The sequence below is a fragment of the Mesoplodon mirus genome (genome assembly GCF_964341445.2).
Source record: "Mesoplodon mirus genome assembly, chromosome: 8".
Lineage (NCBI taxonomy): Eukaryota > Metazoa > Chordata > Mammalia > Artiodactyla > Ziphiidae > Mesoplodon > Mesoplodon mirus.
Genome location: NC_138984.1, coordinates 62,095,028 through 62,108,669, shown reverse-complemented (window position 1 = coordinate 62,108,669; position 13,642 = coordinate 62,095,028). Strand labels below are relative to the sequence as shown.

Below are 13,642 nucleotides of genomic sequence, written 5' to 3'. Positions count from 1 at the left end.
GAGGAACTTTGCTATATTCACTGTTTTATCTTAACACCAAGAACAATGCCAGCATGAAAAGATCTGTCGAATGAATGAGTGAACAAATGAATGTTGATAGGCTGCTGTGTAGAGCCTATGGATGTGGTCTACTTGCTTCTTGGATCACCTCCTGTGGTTTTCTCCTTTATCCTTCCCCTGCCCCTACTGGTTTCTGGCTAGAAAAGGGCCAGGATCTGAAGTCCTGATGTGGCAGTTATGGGCATCCAGGAAAATTCTCTTAAGCCTCCCCATTGTGCAGGCTCCTGTACCAAGCCTCAGCCAGCCAGTTTCGGTTTCTCATGCTTGCCTGGTGCATTACACAGGAACCAAGGAGGTGGAGTAGTTTGGGGATTCTTAGTGGGCTATGTTTTCAGAAGGAAAATCCCTGTTGGATAGCAAATGTCATTCTGAATTCTTTAGATGTCAGGGCAGAGCTCACAGAAAGTCATTGTTTATGTCTGAAACAAATCTTTATGATGTGATTGAAAATGTTCTCAGTTACTCTAACTTACTTTTATTAAAAAAGTTTAATGTGTTTTTATTTCTTCCAGGCAGTAGATAAAAAGGTGTCACACAAATATTGATTTAAAATCCTAGCAAGTTTGCCCTCTTTTCCAAATCTTTTTTTTTTTTTTTTTTGCTCTTTGAGAACAAATATATGCTTTCATGGACTTGTGTGTGTGTGAGTGTGTGTGTGTGTGTGTGTGTGTGTGTGTATGCTAGGATTACTTTATGTCAGGGAATAAATCACTATTCTTTTTATTTTTAGGAAACTATATTATTTTCCAGTTCTACATTAACAAATGAAATTCAGCAATGTAATGTATTGTCTAATTTATTGAAATTAATGTTGTAACAGCACATTTTATGAAAGTGTGCATGAACTCAACTATACCCCTAAGTATATTTGCCCAGCAGAATTTATAACACATGAAATACTATATATAACACATGAAATATACTATATTTGCCCAGAATTTATAACACATGAAAATTTAACTAGAAATAAGATTAAAATGATAATATACTTGATTTAATAATATCAAGTCCATTTTACAGGTAAGAAAACCTAAGAATTTGTAGAATAGATTTTAAAAATCTACTAAAATCAACAAAAATGCTATAATTTTGAAATTATAAATTCCAAGTTTCTCAAATCCCGAAGAATTAGCACTTTAAAGTTAATGGTTACAATTTAAAGAGATTATAATAACTTTTTGTGATAAATAATCCACCAATGATAATGCCCTAGATTAAGCACTGAAGTAAAAACTCCAGTATTTTTTTATGGCCTTACAGCCAGCCATATACATTTTTCCATATATTTTTACCATATCTCTGCTCTCCGATATGTTTTGTTTGAAAGTTTCAAACATAGTCCTTGCCCTTCCTCATGTCTCGCTTTCATTCTTCACTAAAAACTAGGCTTCCATAATCTCCAGGCATGTTTCTCACTTTGAACTTACTAGAGCATGTTATACTCACAATAAAAAAAAAAAAATAGTGAAAATTTACTATTGTATACCAAGTACTTTTCTTTGCAGTTTACAAATAGTAACTCATTTAATCCTAACACAAATTTCTGAGTAGGTCCTTATCTCTACTTCTCAGAAAAGAAGACTGAGGCTTAGAGACAGAATAACCTAGGATCCAGCCAGAGATTAGAGTTCCAGAACCCTGGCTGTCACCTACCAGGGTGCCTTCCCTTGACCTCTGTGCATGCATATCCCCTGCCTGTGAGATCCTTAAGTTCAGGGGCTCTTTATTAATAAGCCTTGTATCTCCAATGCGAGACATACCTCCTTGAATCATAGTAGGAATTACATACTTGTTGCTAAATTAAATGAAAGGAAGGAAAGAAGGAAGAAAAGGAGGGAAGGAGGGAGGGAGGAAGGGAAGGCAAATTAGAGAAACACATTTTTTTTTTTAAGCAACTCACTTGGTATTTTAAATTGTCTGCATCTTCTGAGCTGTCACCCATTTATTCTACCAAAGACAATGAAGCAAACAAACAAATAACAAATCTTCACCCAACCAAAACAAACAAACAGATGAACTTTTTAAAATATAACTAATTTCTTCCAGGACACTGAACACAAGACAAATCTAGAGTGTGAAGTACTATTCATTCAGTCAATCACTTGTGTAAATGTTTATTAAATAAATATTGAGTGAGCCAATTCCCAGGATGCTTGCCCTGTTTTATTTTTATTTTTTTTCAGGGAAAAACATCATCTCCTAACATACATAATTTACTTATTAATTATATTAATTGTTAATTACCTGTCTCACCCTTCTGGAATGAAAGCTCAACAAGGTACACTTCTTTGCTTTATTCCCGGATATATCCTGGGCACCTACAACCACGCTTGATGAAGATTACACATTCAGTAAATATTTATTAAATTAATGAATCAGTGTGAAAAAGTGTAAAAAATTGGACAGAGCATGGTGCACTTAGTAATAGAAAGGAACTGACAGGGTTTGGGGTCAGACAGGAGATATATTAGTGAAGAAAATTAGAGTCAAGAGTCATTGAGAACTGGGAATGAGATTGCCAACAACCAAATAGGGAAATAGGAAAAGAGAAAGAGGGTTTGGGTGAAAGAGTTCGAGTGAAGTTTTAACTAGGTTTAATTTGAGTTGCATGTGGAATATCCAGGTGAATTCCAGTAGGTAACCAAAAATGCCTACCTACTTAAGAATCCCCAGTAGGCAATAGCATAAGGACCAAAGTCTTTAACACCTAATTATGAAAGTCAGTATTGTGATAGAGCTCATAGTTGATTCCTTGCTCCTTAACCTTCTACTGTGAAATTATAAATAGGTTGGAATATATTTTGAAACCAAAAATAAAATACAATATATTCTTTAAAACTCAGTTTGTCTATATATGTGTGTATGCATTTACCTAACTACCACAAAGATATTTGGAGTATGATATGAAATACTCCCCATTTACTGATAGGAAGGATGAAGGGAGCCAGATAATGGCAATGATTTTGTTATATAAATTAGGATTATGTTCACTAACTGAGAAATGGAAAGACTGGTGTTACAAGAGAGAAAAGATTGATGAATCAGAAAAGAATTATAGAATCAAGAATATAAGTGAAAGTTTAAATTTTAGTAAAGAGGAAGGACAATAGAAAGAGAGCTAAGGAACAGAAAATATAGGTGGAGCACAACTGTATGATAATTGATATTCTCAGAAAAAATATAAGGCAAATATATCAGTTGTAGTTTTCCAGAGAGATGGAACAAATAGGAAACAATACATACATAGGCTATCTACATGTATAGCCTATCCCATCCTGTTCTATATCAAGAGATTTATTTTAAGGAATTAGCTCACAGGAGTGTGGTAGTTGGCAAGTGTGAAAGTTAGAGGGCAAACTGGAAGGCTAGAAACTCAAGCAGTAGTTGCTGCTTCTTAAACTGATTGAATGAGGCCCATCCACATTATCGAGGGTTATCTGCTTTACTTAAAATCAGCTGATTGTAGATGTGAACCATACTCTTTCAACACTGAGATTTAGGTTTAAGTAACTGGGTATTATAGCCTCACCAAACGGGCACATAAAATTAACCATCACAGCAAGAATATATACAAAGTTCAGGTTGAGTAATAAGACAAAGGATACAGCTGGTCCAAGTTAGCTCCCAGTGTGCATCTTACCATTTTTTGAGAAAGGTAGAGGAGAGAAGACCATGAGAGCAGGAGATGGGCAAAGCCCACACTAGAAGACAATGGTCTAGTGTGAGTGAATGCTGGGCACAGGGACACTCCAGGAAGATCACTGGACCGGGAGCCAGAACACCTGGTTCTCATTTATTAGCTTTTTAAAATTTGGACATAAGTAACACCATTTCTCTGAGCCTAAGTGGAAATAATTTTACCTGTTCCACCCGCATCAAAAAATATTTTTTCAAGTCAAATGAGATAATGTATGTGAAAGATTTATATAACTATTTATATATGCATCTATGATTGCTATTACCACTATCAAGCCTTTATGAGCAGAAGTCTAGGTTACTCCAATAGAGACGGAGTTGAGTGAACATGTCAACTTAAGAGATACATCAAATTCAAGACTGAACGGAGATTGTCACCAAATGCCACTGTCCACTTTATGCTGCCCACTTTGTTCCCTCAGTCTTATCCATTAGAGCTGCACAATTAGAGGCCACTGTTGTTATAACGAAGCATCAACATCCAGTTTAAATTCAAACTATGATCTGAGTGAATATGAATTGCTTTCACCAGGTTATGGCGATCAATATGGAATTAAAATCTACAAGTTCAAATGAGACTTAGAATTATCCTCTGAGTGAAGATTTAGCAACAAAAACTGCAGAGTGTTTAATCAAAAGGTGATTCATAGTTTTAATCCTGTTATTATTCCTTCTTCTAGCTTTAGGAATGTTTTAGTAATCAAAATGTCTACATGGAAGACAAATAATTTGAAAGTCTTGAGTTATTGGAGGTTCACAAATTATATAAGCAAGCTACATTTAAGCATAATTAATATCATATATTGTATTGTGATTAATGGGTTCAGGGAACAGCAGAAGAAAAATAATTCCCTTTTTTCCAATAAAAAGAGAAACATCTATGTGTATATACTATTGACTTTAACATATTTGTGGATCAGAGAAAAGCATTATCATTCAAATGAAAATGGGGAAAAAATTCCAAGTTCAAATAAAGGGCACCAGCAATAAGGATTCAAATCTTTACAAACCTGACATAACAAAATATAATCCAAGATAAAATTTATGAAAATACACATGTTAGCAAGTAAGCAATTGTGCTTTTACCAGCAAAGCACTATTTATTCTTAATAGTTTTTTAAGTAACCACATTACTGGTACATTTAAATATTTATTTACAATGATTATTTGTTCATTATAAACATGGAATGTATCCTAGGTAAGATACTAAAAGACAATCAAGTCCATGCCAGTTAAAGTTTCATAACAGAATAATGATAGAGTCTTTCTAAAGCTGAAATGTAAATCAATGAACAAAATATTGTTTTAGAACAATTCAAATTATACTAAAAAGTTTCAGAAACATCTTAATTGGGTAATGTGAACTTTGTGTGCCTATACTGATCCAATAGAAATATCCCTTAACTTGGGTTCTTCCCAAAAAACAGCCTTCTGAGAAAGGTTTGTGGCCAGGTAGTTTAGTCTGGAAAATTCCCTCCAGGGAGCAACTGGGGATGGGGCCTGGAGAAAGCAAAGCAGGAAAGGAGGAGGGAAAGTATCATTGAGTGGACTACTGCTGTAGAAATTGGGGCTCAGTGTTTTGGGGAACCTGCAAAAACCATGTAGAATTCACCACAGAATTTTCCATCTGAGACCAGTGTAGAGGAGAGTATTTCTTCATGGATTTCACCCTCCAGTGGTCAAAGGTCTCTTGAGGATATGAATGCCCAGCCTTTTACTTTGAGGCTACAGGAAAGAAGCCCAGGGCAGAAAGCAAGAGAAACAGGATGCTTCTGAAGCCAGACACTATCAGGCCCCCCTGAGCTCCACTGGACACCATAGCAATGGCACGTACGTGCACCACTAGAGGCTGTGAGATAGGGCACAACATCGGTAAGGTGTTTGCCTTCTTCAGATTTCATTGGCACAGTTTAAAGTCAACCTGGTTAGCAACAGGTTTTTACAAAAGGCTAGTTTTTTGTTTGTTTTTGCTGCTTGTTTGTTCATTTGTTTTCAGAGAGATCTGCTCCTAAGTTTTCACTGGATTTAGGTAAACAGATTCATGGAACTTTAGATCAGACATTATCTTGGAGACCTTCCACTCAAAGCATACGGTTTTCTATAGTAAGAAAGTGAGGCTCGTAGATGTTTTAATAAAACAGGACCCAGAGGAGCAAGAGACCTAAGTCTTTCCTTTCCTAATTCAGAGCTTTCTGTCCTTTGTTGCACAACTGAGATGCGCTCATTTGTTCCTCAACAAATATTGCATGCCTTCTAAGTACATGTAGGCTCTATGCTAGATGCTGGGGCACAATGGTTAAAAACTAGACATGGTCCTTAAAATGAAAGTAAGACATACATAGAGATAGACATAGAGATAGAGATGGGGGTGGGGGGAGAGAGGGGAGGAAAGAGAGAGAGAGAGAGAGAGAGAGAGAGGAGGAGGGTAGGCAAACTTATAGTTACAAACCAGATTAAGTGCTTTGAAGAAAAAACCCTATGGTGCTTATTCGTGACCCCAAAATATAATAATCACCGATCAAGCTTCACTTACTTGATTCCAGACATTGCATTCCTGTTTCTGTTTATCTGTCTCAAGTCAGAATGGTGTCATTAGATTTTTTTTTTTTTTTAGTATACACGACTATTAACAGAGTCAATAAAGAAATGTTAATTCAGTCTCGCCTCAGGACACATAGAGAACAATTTTGTTTTATTTTTATTCTCTTCCATCTTGAGTCATTCTCTTTCTTCAGCTTTCATAACATGAGACTTTCTTCTTTTCCTCCCACCTTCCTGACCGTTGGTTTGGTTTTTTGATGTTACCTTTTTCTCATACTTTAAACATTGCAATTTCCCAGGCAGGTTGTGTCCCTCTTTTCTTCTCCCTCTTCTCTCTCCTTAGGCAATCTTGTCCGTGGTCCATGGGTTTGAACGCCAATTACGGTTGTGCACACAAAAGCGCACAAAAGCTGTATGGTTGTACATCAATGGTCTAGACCTCTCCTCTGAGCTTCAGGCCTGTAGCCCTCTGCTCTTTGGATATTTCCACTTGGATATTTCAAAGTCAATAGCTCAAAACCAAACATGTGGTTTTCCTTTAATCCTGGCCCTCTTCCTCAGCACCTCTGCCTTTCCCCACTGAGCACCAATGGCACATCCAGTAACCCAGGGACATTTTTGTAAAATGCCCTCTATCCAAAGCTTCTATATCATTTGCATTACAAATAAATATGCAGTGACTCCTTTCTGCCCTCTTCTTTTCTCCCACCATCATCCCAACCCAAACTCTCATCTCTTCTTTCTGGATTATTTCAGGAACCTGCCATGAAAGGTACCCATGTACAGTCAGTGTGGTTTTCCATACTGCAGCCAGAATATTCCTTTCAAAATACAAATTCTGGCCATACTGTTCCCTTTTCCCCCCTCTCCTGATTAAAATGTCTGTGGTTTCCCATTGCCTTTAGTGTGAAAGTTCAAATTTCAACACATAGCTTGATCTCTGCCTGCTTTTTGTATTTCACCTTCTTCATTGCCACACTGGGTCTTCCCTCCGTGGACTGTTCCTCCCTTTTCCTTTCTCCGTCCCACAGTTTTCTTCATGCAAGAACACCTGCTGTGCTTTTAGATCTCAGTTCAGTCCTGACTGCAGGCAGGAAGTAGTTCCTGACCTTCCTAATTAGGCCATAGTCTCCTAGCACCTTCTTCTCCTTTAAAGCACTTATACTGTGGCAGTTTCATATTTTCATAGTTATCTCTGTAATCCTTTGCAGAATGCTGTCCCCTCTAGAATGCAGGCTCTGTATGTAGGGGTCTCACTCACTGTTATGCATGTACACTTGTGCATGTGTGTGCGCATGCACACACAAATCCCACAGGCACTTTTCTCACCTTTAGAGCTTTAGTTTCTAGAACAGTGTCAGCCCCAGAATAGAATCTCAAATACTTACTTGAAGTAATAAATGGTATCCAGACTGAGTTCAAATGTGAATTTTATATCAGTTTGTTTTCCTTAAGATTATATGAACCTACATGAACTAGATTTTGTTCAAAGTATATATATAGATAAGTGGAAGATGGTGGTATATGCATTTAATTCACCCACAAAAATAAATGAATATTTCCTAATATAAATCAAAAATTGTTTTTTCTATCTCAGTCTTAATCAATACTTTTAAAGTTAGATTTTAAAAATTCCATCATAAATGCAGATATTCCTAGTACCACATATTGAGGCTAAGAATATACTCAACTTTATTTAATGAGACTTGGTCATATTCCAGCCAAAACAAATGTTCTCTCCTTCCACCACATAGAAGACATAACGCATGGATCTTAGAAATCCATCACAAATGTCAATATGAATACCTGAACTTCATATCTTAAGGAAAAGGCCAAATCTCTATAACAGCTTCTGGTTTCAACATTCTTCACCCGCTCTCAAGAGCAAGAAAGGTAGACACATGTTTGGAAGATTTAGTGACATTATTTACATTCCATTTAAATGTACAGTACAATGGTCACTAGATGCCAGAAGCCATGATTATCGAAGACTGAAGTTCTGGCTTTTGCACACTTACAGAACTGGAGGAGGAAAAGTGAGGGAAGAGAGGTGAAGAGGAAAGAAGGGAAATTTTTAAAAAGAAGGTGATGAACAACACGGAAGAGATTTTAATCCATTAGCAGCATCTTGATGATAACATTTGACAAGGCTCCACTCCAAAGATTAAGACCTATCCCCCGAGGAAGGGAAAGAATATCAGCACCCCCAGGACACTGAGAATCTTTTATTTTTCACAGAGCCCATCCACAAGTGACACCTCCTTTCAGTTTATGATGAGGGTTGCAGTTGTGCTCCTGAAATGATCATACTCTTATAAGCATCAAATCAAAAGAAAGAAATACAGGGAGGAGGAAAACACACCTTATTTTTTAAAAAATCCACATATACCGAAAATACATACCTCAAAAAACATAGCTTTCTTCCTAGCTTTTCTTTTTCAAAATTTCAAAGGCAGGACAAATGCCCATAACAATAGGGAAGAGTTAGAAAAACTACAATATAAATATGTATTTTGTGGTCTTTGCTAAAACCTGCATTTGAAGTTATACTTCATGGTGGCAGCTTTAGAAATGTCAATGCCAGGACAAACTCAAACTTCCCATAATTTGATCTGTTGCCCAAGACTGATGTGGCACTCGTGTAACTGTTTTATTTTTCTTTGAAAAAACTATTGCTGATTGCTTCTACAATTTAAAGAATTCCAAATATGAATGAATATTTAGTGCACTTTTGAGTGATCAGTGCAAAAAGATATGCAGGAATTTAAAACAAACAAATGGCCTTTTCCCAACACTGAGAAGAAGCCTCTGGAATTATCCTTAACATATAAACATCAGTAGAAATATCTAGGAAAGTTACTCCTCTTTTTCTGCTTAAGCTGAAGTGAAGATATTCAGTAACCATTTTAAAAATACCAAAGCATGTTGATTGACTTCCTCTACCAATTAAATTTATTAGCTAATTGCTCAGTGTTCCACCCAATTTTTTTCTAGGACATGAGCTTTCAACTAAATCAAGGAACTATTAAAAAGAAAAGTGAAAATATGACAGTAAGTACTTAGTAAGTACTTAATACAGGTTGACTAGCTACAGTTTTATCTAATGTGTGTTCAATACGTATTTAATGTTTTTTCAAAGTTGCATTTTACATTATTTAATGAAGCTATACCTGGACGACTAAACTGATATTTACCTTGAGAAGAAAGTCCAAATTAGACCCACAGTAAAGGAGAGTAAACAGCATCATTGATGCCACATGATCTACAGGAAACACACCTCTCTTCTTTTGCTGCTGTCTATGTCATTTTGAGTCTTAACTACACAGATTTTCCACAGATTAGTAGTCACACACACACACACACAATCTTTAGGAAGCTTACAGTCTATTTTAAAGGAATCAATGACTAGAGTGGAAATATTTTCCTCTGTGAATCTACATGTCCTATATAGTTTGAAGTAGATATTTATTCTAGTTTTCACTTCCCAGAATTGACTTACTTTCCTTGTAGGGGTAAAAATATATGGTTTAGTGGCTTCTGCATGCACACACACACACCACACACACACTTCTGTCACTTACAAGAGAGATACTCTCTGGAGCCTGGAATTCTCCCTTCAGCAACGTACATTTAACCTCCATTTAGGTCAAAGAGAAATACAGGCAGGTACGAGGGCCTGGGGAGTAGGAATTTTTAGCAGGTAATTGTTACTGAAACAGAGTGTAGAGAGCACTTCACAGAAGAATCAGAGGTAAATTCACCTTAAATCTTTGCTTTGAGCCAAGAGTAACCTAAAACCTAACGTATTCTTTCAAAAAAATCTTACTTTATAATACTCAGAACAAAATAAGTTTCCATGAGTCCTCTGTTTCTCATTTCAACCCAGTATACTTTGTATCGTTACATTCAAGAAAAAATAAATTAATTAACTACTGTAGGCCAATCAATCTGTTGGAAATTCTCCATTAATCTAGAAAAGTATTTTCTCTCAATACATATGTTCAAAACACACTCAGATCAAGTGGTTTAAAAAGAACTCTACATTTCTGGATCTCACCTAATTTTGCATTAAAAAAGTAATAAATTTGCAAAATCAGGGAGTAAAGAAAAGTCTTACTAAACATTGGTTGCAACCAGTAGTTTCCAGAGCTAGTAATGGATAAAATAAACCGAGTAAGGCCCTTTCTGAGGGAATGGTGGGGCATGTCACAAAATAGTAACAAGAATTGCTTAGGTATTTCATTTACCATTTTATTTATTCAGTTATTCAACAATATTTATTGAGTATTTACTGTGTTTCAGGCAATGTACAAGGTGCTAGGGAAAGAGTGATGGGCAAAATGATGTCTTCACTGAGCTTAGATTTTAGCAGGAGAGACAAGTACTAAATAAATATGGCACAAATAGTTGTGGGGGGATGATATTTTGAAATGTTAACTCATATTTTCTATGTAGTTTCACAGGGCTCTTGGACCTTCCTGATTTAATTGATTAACACCTTCTACAATTTTTACCTCTAGGAAAGGATGCCACAACTTAAAGAAAAAATAAATAAATAAACCAAACAAGTCTTAGCTTGGTCCTCAGGAAGAAGCAGGAAAATAAAACTCAGGTAATAGAAAATGTATAAATTAATGAATTAGGACCACGATTGTACTCTATGCTGAGAGTACAGTTTCTTGGAGCATAATACTTGGAAAGCTAAGAAGGACTTCCAGCTCCCTGCTTCCTCCTCCATCTGGTCAGGCTCCAAATGAGGAAAGAACAGAAATCCTAGACTGGGTTGGGAATCCAGTGTGGAGAGACCATTGCCCCCCTCCATGTGGAGTCTGAGATGCTGGCAGAGTGCAGGCTGCAAGGTGAGTTGAGGCAAGTGGACCCGAGTTGGTTCAGAGAGCTTTTTGCATCCCATGACAGAATAGTTTCCTTGTGCCAAAAAGATGGCAAAGGGCCTCTCAGAGATCCCTGTGTCCCAGTGGACCACAGGCCTAGAAATCTTTTGCTCAGGGATCCAAGAGGTTCTTGGGAAAGAAGGAAGACAGAGAAAGCCACCAGACCTGAATGAGCTCGGCAGGTAGGACTCAAGATGTCTGTGTGAACTGGGCATTGAAGCCCAGGTCACCAGACAACTCAGAGGTTCTCCTCCTGGCCGTGACCCTGATCCTCAGGGCCCTTGTCTGAAGCCTTGGCTCTGTGTAAGCCCCTTGGGACTTAGATGCAATCCTGCTAAAGATTATTGTTGCCCCACATTCTCTCCCCTCGTGCATCCTTCTCCCCACCCACCTAGAGTCAGCCAATGACACTGGGACATGGGCCTTTTTCTTTTCTTGGGGACCCACCCATTCCAAACCTTCAATGCTTATTTTCCAACTTTCTTCATGCCCCAGCCCAAGGAAGTTTTATCTAATGAGCAAGAGGACATCTGGATTCTTTACTTATTGGGTAGTTTTCCAAATATTTTGCCCATGCCTTCAGTTCTTTTGACTTTCCCCAAAGAGCAGGATCTTGAAACCCGAAAGCTAAGACTTTACTTATTTTCACTTTGCATTTTGATGTGTTATCTCTTCCCTGAATTTTCTGGAAAGGACCAAAGGGTTCAAAGAAAGGGGTAAGTATCAGTTAATTTTTTAACACTTTAACCCTCCTCATAATTTTTTATGTACAGTGTAATTAGCCATGAATAAAACTGCAGAATTAATGGAGAGTTTAAAATACAGTGAAGCAAACTCAGTGTATGAAAGAATTATAAGGAATGAGAGAAGGAACAGAAAAAGAAAATAAAGAAAGTGTGTATTTGTGTTCAAATATGTGTGTTGGACCCACGGGTGGAAGATGGCATCTGGGTTCAAAACTGTGGAACCTCTGGAGTATTACAGGAGATTTTTGAAAGTGAATTGCCATCCTGATGGAAGAGAACTTGGTGAACTGAGAACCACAACTGTCAGCATAGGTTCAATTGGTACTGCAGATAGTTCTTCTTTAGTGAAGCTGGGAAATACTGCAGTAATTTGTGGAATTAAAGTGGAATTTGGAGCACCACCAACAGATGCCCCTGATAAAGGATATATTGTTCCTAATTTGGATCTATCACCTCTGTGTTCCTGGAGATTTCGGTCTGGACCTCCTGGAGAAGAGGCCCAAGTGGCCAGCCAGTTCATTACAGATATCATTGAAAATTCACAGATAATTCAGAAAGAGGACTTATGTATCTCTCCAGGAAAGCTTGCTTGGGTTCTATACTGTGATCTCATTTGCCTCAACCATGATGGAAACATTTTGGATTCTTGTACCTTTGCTTTGTTAGCAGCTTTAAAAAATGTACAGTGGCCCGAAGTTACTATAAGTGAAGAAACTGCTGTAGCAGAAGTTCATTTAAAGAAGAGAAGTTATTTGAATATTAGAACTCATCGGTTGCAATTTCCTTTGCTGTATTTGATGACACTCTACTTATAGTTGACCCTACTGAAGAGGAGGAACATCTGGCAACTGCAACCTTAACAGTAATAATGGACGAGGAAGGCAAGCTATGTTGTCTTCACAAACCAGGTGGAAGTGGACCGACTGGAACTAAACTTCAAGACTGTATGAGCCAAGCAGTTTTAAGACATAAAGAAGTAAAAAAAAAAAAAAAAAAACTGATGGATGAAGTACTTAATGGTATGAAACCCAAATAAACAACCACCACGTTTTCAAAACAGATTTGTAAAAGCTGTATTTGTTACACTGTGCACAAACCTTTTATACTAAAATAAATATCAAACTACATTCTTCTGAAAAAAAAAAGTGTGTGTTGGTGAGGTCTGCATGCTTTGATATGACATTGAGTAAATAGAATTGGTAGTATACACCATGATGTTATTTGAGATAGATCTTAGTGTTTGAAGAAAGACATGAAAAAAATCATGGAAGTGCTCTGTTGTAACATCAGATTTATTAAATGAAACAATTCTAATAATAGGTAAATAAACTGCTAAGCACTGAGATTTTAAGATGCACATCAGTTTTTCAAATCACTATTCAAAAAACCCTACATTTTAATTGCATTTAGCAAAATTGCTGAATCCCAAAACAGGCACTGTCACTTCTAAAATCTTCTAAAAACTCCCACAGAGAAAAATACCCACCCTGTCCCAATTCTAATCTTCTCCCAGGGACCTCTCTCCCAAGCTCACTTAGTGTTTTGGTCACAGGGTATAGATGAAGAGATAGTATGAACAGAGCCAGTAATGTTTCACTCATTTTCATTTTATCAAGTTCACTAGTTTTTAAGGTAGCAACAGAAACAGAAGGCCCAACAAGAAAACACCAGAGACTCTCGCTAACTGTCCCTTGATAAACATAACTC

General features: G+C 37.0%; 1 pseudogene across 1 annotated transcript; it reads left to right on the top strand.

Annotated features, from left to right (window-relative positions):
- Positions 1 to 12,123: 12,123 nt before the first annotated feature.
- LOC309809052 (exosome complex component RRP43-like) lies at positions 12,124 to 13,058 on the top strand (annotated as a pseudogene). The gene has a single exon. The product of its transcript is annotated as an exosome complex component RRP43-like (transcript).
- Positions 13,059 to 13,642: the final 584 nt, after the last annotated feature.